Raw genomic sequence first — 8,944 nt, forward strand, 5'->3', positions numbered from 1 at the left:
CTACACCCTATAAAGTGCTTTGGAAGCTACCAATCATTTGCTTAATCATACACTCATATAAGTTAAACAGAAGCCAAATAAGCAGTGAGAAGTGTAATCAGTAATAGCCATTTCCAGCCGAACTTTTTAATTTGTATGCTTAATTATTGGTAAGTGTAAAAATTAATATGGATGAAAATTAACGATTTATATCGAGATGAATATATATATATATATATATATTAGCTAACAGGTGATCGGCGAAGAATTAAGCTCTAATGTAAGCCCATAATTCAATAGTGTAAGGGAACTTAGTAATTAGAGAATATATCAAGTATGAGGGGGGAAAATACAGCGGTAATAAAGATTACTGAGAACACTGAGAAATAAATATCAAATTATGGAGCATCCGAACAAGATTCCAAACATATCAGTTTATTTCATTATTTCATCACTTATTATTGAATCATTCCAAATGACTGTTCTTGATGTGTGTTGATAAGAAAGAAATAATATATCAGAATTTTTAAGTTTAAATTAATCTTTAATTATCAATTTTAATATTTTATGTGAATCATATTTATAAAAAAAATTTGGTTAAATTAAGATAAAGTAAACGTACGTCTACTTTGCAATATATATATAATACTATGCATAAATAATAGAGTGAATGGATAATGTTAACTATTTAAACCTTTTTGTTTGGGGTGCCACTAACGAAACCATCACAAAACACATACGATCTGTCATAATCTTCTTTAAAGAAGGCGTAGGTGCAGCCATTTTTCATTCTCACTTAACTCATAAAAACTATGATTACGACTTTATGACGAAGAATCTTATTAATTAGCCTTAAAACCCGAAATTTGATAAATTGTTATTGTTCAAATTAGCTCACATAAAGTTAACGTTTAGTTAGGCCAAATCACATGTCTACCTATTTCAAAGTGGGGTAAAATTTTTTTTTTGATAAAAGTTAACGTTTAATGCTAGATAAATTATTGGGTGCGGTTTTTTCTTTGGTGTTAAAAAGAAAAGGGTGCTCCAACCCTTATAGAAGGATAAAATATCTCTACTCAAACTGCCTTGTAGAACCTAATGACGGGACATATTATAAAACAATATGTATGATATATTGTTGGGAAATAATCCCCGCATGGAAGATGAAGATAAAATGGATAGAGATATAAATACAACATAACTATAAAATAGTGAAAATATGAATATGAATTTAACGTGATCTCACCTTTTGTCTACATGAGAATATTTGAATATATATTCATCCATTTGATGATGTTTTTGATAACACTCCACTTGGCAAGCGGACCAAGTTTCGATGTAGTAATTAAGTATCGTCCTCAGAGATTTGAGAGTTTAGTAATTCTTGCTCTAATGATTTAAAAGGGAATGTTGTTATAATTGCAAATGAGAAAAGATAGAGTAAAACAACACAATAAAATGAAAGTAGTAAAAATAATAGTTAAGAAACAAGGATTGGTTCAGAAGTACTTGCAAACTCGTAGATCTTCTTAAAATAAATGCGATTCTAATTTCATTATTTTCACGTTCATTTAGTAATCCAACAAGATTCCTCAAGGTTGAATCCTAAAGCCATTAATCTCAAAACATGATTCTTCTATGTTTTGAGTTTAACATTTTGCATTAAGAACATTGACTTGAACAATGTGACTAACCAAATCAAGTCTATTCCTAGAATGAGAAATGATTAGGTGCGAGATTCAATTCGAGTTTTCAAAAATATTTTCCAACTGGATTCAAAAACCAAAATCATACCACGGGTGATCAAACCGATAGAAGCATTAAGTAAAGAATCAAGCACAAATAATGAGATCAAAATGCACATATTTAAGAAGAAGAAGAGTTAGTAGTTACATCCAACCAATCCTTAATGAGTTTAGCCACACATGGCCATTACAAGATATAAGAAGTAAAAGAAGAGATTACAAAGTGGGAGATGAAAACAAGGGGTTGGGCTTCGTTCCCGAATGACCCAGTTGCCCAAGTCTTCGTTCTTGCTCTGTTTCTCTCTTCTCTGAGGTCTCAATCTTGTTTCTCTCTCTTGTTCGTGATGGCCCCTGCTTTTCAGATTTTCCCCTTTTATATGAGCTTTAAAATAGGGGCAAAAAGTGATTTTTCTTCCCACAACTGCAACTGTAAATCCATAGCTATGGCTGTGGAGAGTCCTTTAAAGTGAAGAAACCTCCAACGCTGCAGTTGTGGTTTCACAGTTATAGTTGTGGCAACTCTTTCAAGCTTAAGGAACCTCCAGCGCTGCAGCGGTGAAGCCACAGCTATGGCTGTGGATCTCTGGAATTTTTGCTAGGTCCTGGGTGCTCCATGGCTTTAGCTGTGAGTCCACAGCTTGAGCTTCAACTCTCTGGAACTTCAAATTGCATTTCAGATTTCTACAACTATAGCTGCAGATCCACAACTATAGCTGCAACTTTTTGGATTTCTAATTCCTTCCTAGATTTCCACAGCTCGAGCTCTAGATCCACAACTATGGTTGTGGATCTCTGCCTTCCTAAATTTTCTGCAAAAAATGAGGAAATTCCTTAAGATTTTGCTATTACTCTTCTACTCTTTTAGTATAACTTGATTCTTTCAATTTAGAGGGTAAAATAACATATATAAATATCTACAATTACCAAAAAGAATACCAAAAGTTGAGTGCAAATCATGCATAAAAGACACTCAACAACTACCCCAACTTAATCTCTTGTTGGTCCCCAACAAGATACCAATCAAAAACCAAAAAGGTCACTTCCTACTATGAGATTTCTTCTGTATCAACAATAGGTAAACACTCAATCAATTCACTATCACCAACCAATTTCTACTCACTGAGGTGCCCACAACAACAATCATGCTCAACCACAAAAATTGCAAGGCAAAACATAGCATGAACATTACAAACCAATATCTGAACATACTTTCTCAAAAATGGCTCTCTAGGGTGAGTGTTTCTCTCAATTCCATTCATCATTTCTATGAACATAAACATTGATATTATCTCTTCAATACTACTCTTTGAGAGAAAATTAAGGATCATAAGGACTTTTTGAGGGTTGAGGGTTGATTGAGGCTTGGCTTAGATCATATATACAAAATTTTATATTAATTCAAGATGATTTGATACTTCATTCTTATACAATAACATTGACGTAATATATACATTTTAAAATATAATAAAATATGAACATTTTGATTATCTTCAAGTTATTGTTCAATTTTAACAAAATTTGATATAAACATATAAAGTGATATGAAGTTATAATTCAATGGTTGGATTTACAAAATTCATATTTAATATAAAATTATTGAGCGGTGTAATACTTAGTAAAAGTTCTACCAGTACCTTTTCAATATGAATTAATGAAATGAAATATCAAATAATTTTCAAATTTTTAAAAAATTTACAGATTTGATCTATGCATTAAGAACTTTAAATTCAACGACTGGATTGTTGAAATTTGATATAGAACATGAGTTATTGAATAGAAGAAGTTTACCTAGACTTATTCTTGAGTAAATGAATCCCTCCTATATATATATATATATATATATAATGTGAGTAACTGTTCATATAGTTATACTTTTCTATTTTTGATTGTAGTGTAAACGAAGATAATAATTATTAAAATATTTTTTTATTTTTATTAATGAAATGGTGTAATAGTAAAAAAAAAATATAAAGAACAAAAAGAGATTACTAAAAGAAATAAATTGGAGATAAAAGAGACATTTTATCTATTAAATGGAGAATGAATGGGAAATCAGTTGAGTTTGACACATGTACTTTTTTTATTGTTCATGGTTAGACATTATTTTGAAAATAAAAGATGTTATTAAAACAAATTTTTACCTATATAACTATGAACGAATAATAAAACTACACTTGTCATATGATTTGACATTTATATATTAAGAGTCATGTGAGCATTCATAGTTGAGACAACCATAATTTATCAACACATCTCTTGACAAATAAGAGTAAACTTCTAAGATTAATTTATGTGAAAGAAAAGTTAATAGAGGACTAAAAATTGACAAAAAAAAAACTTTAAAAATGACTAAAAATTAAATTCCTAAAAATGTTGAGGGACTAAAAACTTATTTAACCTATATTTAATTATATTCTTAATTTTTACCAAATTATTCTACGAATGAGTTGATTGACTAAATTGAAGAAGGTATAAAGCAATAATAACAATTTAGTTTTACTTATTATGAAAATTCAAAATTTGCTACATTAGTGACACAATGCTTGTATATTTGAGATATTTGTGATTTGTCATATATAATTATTGTAATTTTATTTTTACTTTAAATCATGCATTAAAATTTGAATTAAATATTTTTTTTTCTATTTCTTATTTGTTTCAATTTATAAAATATATATATTTTTTAATTGTTCAATATGATAACCTAACTTGACCAACCTTATTTAAGTCAAGTTGGGTTGGAATGGGTCGCTTAAAAAAATTCACAAACTCGAGCAAACTCAATCTAATTACGTTTAATTGAATTGGATACTAAAAGAGTTCAAACTTGACCTGACTCAATCTATTTACTCCCCTACATTATATACAGTAAGTAAAGTTGTAATCTACAATTAAAACATAATAGTGAGAAAAACTACAACGTTAGTTAAAAATAACAAAATAGTTTAAAAATTTGTGAAAAGAAAAAAATGGGTATTTTTATTAGAGCTATATTTGTAATATTTGTGATGCATGGACTTATTTCTTAATCAACTCAAAATATTATTAATATATCATTAACTTATAATGTGTGTTTTAAATTGCGAGAAAAAAAATTATTTGTGTTTCTTCCAAGTATGTAAAGCCTAACATATTACTACATGATAATCATATTCATAAATATGTAAATCATAAACTAAAAAATATATTGATGCAATTTTAAACTTTAAATTAAGAGTATAATTACTACATCAATTGTTCCAAGATAAGCATAAAAACAAAATTAGAACATCAAAATTTAATTAAAAGCCCTTCAAATCACTTAAAGAAACATAATTTTAACTTTAATCTTTAATAGAGAATTTGAGAATTTCAATTTTCTATCTTTTTTAACTTTTTTTTTTGCCACACAATATTTATTTCAATTAACTTTCAGGTAAATTTCTTTTTTTTTTCTCTCTAGTCTCTTATTATTTCACATGCAAACTTCTATATTCTTTATCAATTATGGTTAACTATCGTTGATATATTTATTAGTATGAATTTATTTTTAATATATAAATTAAGTTTTGAAACTAACAAAATTGTAGTTTAAAATAAAAATTTAATGTATAACTAATTCAAAAAAAAAAATAACTAATCATAGAAATTCTTTTCAAAGTTATCCCTTATTGAAAAATATCCCATGATTTTTTCCCATTGCAAGATGTGATCAAAGTATAGAACATCAATAAACATAAATGTCCTTCCTCCAACTAATTTTAAATTGACATGATTTATTAATAAATTATACATAACAGATAAAAAAGACTGATTAAGCATACAATTAAAAAATGTTTTTATTATTTATCTAAATAGTAAAATTATTATTTGTATTGTGCATGAAAATTGTCCATAATTTATTTTATTGAAAATATATAAATTAATTATAGTTAACTAGATGAGGAGTCAACGAGACTCAAGTTTTTTAATTATTTAGCACTAGAATTTGACATGATTGCATACATAATTAACTACTATTAAATAAATGAATTGGATTAGTTAGTTAAGAGTTGTGGAATTTTTTTTTAATAAAAAGTAATTATAGTTAGTATATAAAGTATTAAATGTAAAATTGACGGAAAATCACAATCGGAGAATAACTTTAATTTATATATATTAAGATGAGATATTTACATAAGATTATTATTATTATTTGGCTAAAGTTTTTGCTTTTTTAAATACTATATTTTCACAAATTATCGGCACAAAAAATGAGGTGACAAGTGTGTCAAAAAAACTAATGGAGCTAACTCAGACGTACCATCTCAAAATTGATAGCACGAGAGAAAGCACCCACATCATATTGAGTTCGTATAAGCTTATCTTTTTGCAGTCACACTAGTTTGAAATAGAAGAACAAAATCATTCACCAAAGGTCAAGTTATGGATCTGTTTTTCCCATATTAGTTTGGCCAATTCCACTGTATGGTGAAACTTGCACATCGCCATAGGGTGGCTAGATGGTGGCTCATTCTCCATCCTATGGATCATCACATTCACATAGCTTTTATTGGCCCTCTAAATCATGTTCGGTTCATGCGCAATTTGCAAGCGACAAGCCAGGCCTACCAAGTAGATAATCGCTGGACTCGTCCCATGTGATACATACGAACACTGTCTATTGTCTTACTCTTCCAAAGAAGAAAAAACATTGTCCAATGTCTAATCTGACACTGATCTTAGTCTCACCCATGTCGCCTTTTCTCCCTCCATTCATTAATGCTTTGTATCTTCCATCATTAATTAATCAAATCTCCTGTACACGTAATCTAACTCGAGAGGAAGAAAACACCCGCAACAAACAAAACCACCATTATCTCTCCCTGTGACTTAGCAATAGAGGTACGTTAAAGTAAATCAACCTTCCCACAAATTCAATTAATCATTGCTACTAGCTCCCAAATAATGCATCAACTTGAAAACTTTTTTTCTTAATTAATTAGCAAGAAAATATATTCATGCCCCAGTTCCAACTATGTGTGACTTTAATCATTTGAATGATTACTTAGAATTAATTAATTATAATTTCCCCAAGGGCCCTTGCCATGGAGACTGATTGACAGAAACAGATGTATAAACGTAAATCATTCAATTATTCATCAATAAAAGAAGGGGAATTGAAATTGTTGATTACGAAGTCCAAAATGTTTGCAGGTGATAATTAACTCTAATGTTTTTTTTTTCACTAAAATCTTTTCACATTGTAAATTAAGGAATTGACAAGGTGAGGTACGATGCTTCAGAGTGGCAGGGTAATTAGGTTGCAGGCCTGACACATGGCCCCGCATCAATGTTGCAGGCTTGAAGCTGTTATCTTGTCTGTATATTCTGCCACAGACCCAATGGCCCAACTCAATTTTTCCATATATTTTCTCCTAAACTGTAGCAAGCCATCGGCATGAATCATGAATGTCATTTTCTAAGGGCCAAGAGGTATGTGATATTGTCACCTAGCATTAGTCTTTAACGTAACTAAAAAACTCCAAGAGCTAGTTCACCAAATCAATCAAGGAAAACATAACTCTGAGAAATCGAAGACTCTAGCTACATCTAGACTTTGATCGTATTTTATTGATCAAAGGTTTCTGCATAGTCTGCACAGACAGAACATTTTTATTCCTTTAACCGTGGTAATTTAAAAACTAAGGCCATCAATTTTCAACGTACCGTTTATATTTTTTATATATAAAAAGGAATAAAGTTGTGTATATTTAATTGAATCCGAAGACAGAGACAAGAGTCCTGTATGGCTGTATGGGAGTTTCTCGCATGTGACAGAACCCGGATTGAAAAGATAAAATCCTTAGCATCTGTTCTAGATTTAGGGACAAAATCTATCACTAACTAATATGCATGGGAACAGTTGGGGAACAATATTAATATATAGATGATAGGAGAAGCAATTGGCCATGAAAATAAAACCATGATAGTAGTAATTCATGTTAGTAGTGTTAGAGATGACACAGACTAAAAATATGATCTAAATAATATATATAAATGAAAAATAACACTTATTTTATAAATAAATTTTGTAAATAATTTTCTGGTTTTCTCGTTTAAATGTTTCCCCCAAAAATCACGATAGCCATCTATTTCAAGCCAGACATTGTTGACATGACACCCTCGTAGACCATAAGGCTCATGTACAAATTATTACCACTGTTGTCCAAGGATACGTACCTAATTATCTCAATGGCATGTGACAGTTAACAAGCAAGTCCTGCGTCTATATATAGCAGTGGAATGAGCATAGGTATGGCATATTCCGATAGAGAGCGATTAAGGAATTATAGAGCACACAACACAAGCCTAATTCTTTTATAACATGGCTGCTTCACAAAACAACCGCATTCTATTTGTGGCTTTCGTCATCCTCTGCCTCTTCTCCTCCCAAACTATAGGTACTTCTTTTGTCACCATAAAAAATTCATTCAAAATTAAATGTTCCTATATTTTAATATCATGTTTCTCTCCATGTTTTATTAATATGTTTTTCTGATTTTTGTATTTGCAGCAAGAACATTGAAAGAAAAGAACAACCCAACTAGCGGGGATGCCAACAAAGTTCAACATAATAAGGAAACGCATGCTGAGGTATTTAAGCCTAAAGATGAGGACGTTAACGTTGCTGGTGATGTCTTCTCAATGGATTACACTCCAGCATCAAGGAAACCACCGATTCACAATTAAATAGTTTTCAATTTTTGGTAAAAGAAAGTATATACTATATAGTATAGAAAAACATGTACTAAATTTAAGAATAAGTTGTGCTATTTTTTGTAAAAAGGTTATTATTACCTAGATCTAGAACATTAAGGTAATAAAGTATATTAGTTTTTTTGGCTACAGTAAAATTCGGTCTCAACTACGTGGTTGAAGTTAGCTTCACTTTAATTTGTTCTATTTCTTTATGGTAATTAAATACCCTTAAAAATTTAAAACTACAAAAGATAATTAGGGTAATGTTTGTAAAGAATTAAACATAAAATATTTATTGCTAAAATTTTGTCCTAGCTATAGACTGCACCAAACCCTCATGAAAATTACATAATTATTGGCTCATCTCCAGACATATGCATGTGTACAGTGTACTACACAAGATAGCTATTTCAATTCTAATTAATGTCATATTTCGTTGTGGGAACAATTGTTGCATATAATTCATGAAACGCAGTGAAGTTTTTATCTATGAATAACCT

The 8,944-nt window shown here is 29.8% G+C and overlaps 1 long non-coding RNA gene across 1 annotated transcript; it reads left to right on the forward strand.

The window, feature by feature from the left end:
• Positions 1-6,845: 6,845 nt before the first annotated feature.
• Positions 6,846-8,633, forward strand: LOC145958899 (uncharacterized). Its single transcript, XR_014434446.1, has 2 exons — positions 6,846-8,146; positions 8,260-8,633. It is a non-coding gene; the product is annotated as an uncharacterized LOC145958899 (long non-coding RNA).
• Positions 8,634-8,944: the final 311 nt, after the last annotated feature.

Source organism: Cajanus cajan, chromosome 6 (assembly GCF_000230855.2).
Source record: "Cajanus cajan strain Asha chromosome 6, NIPB_CcT2T_4, whole genome shotgun sequence".
NCBI classification, from domain to species: domain Eukaryota; kingdom Viridiplantae; phylum Streptophyta; class Magnoliopsida; order Fabales; family Fabaceae; genus Cajanus; species Cajanus cajan.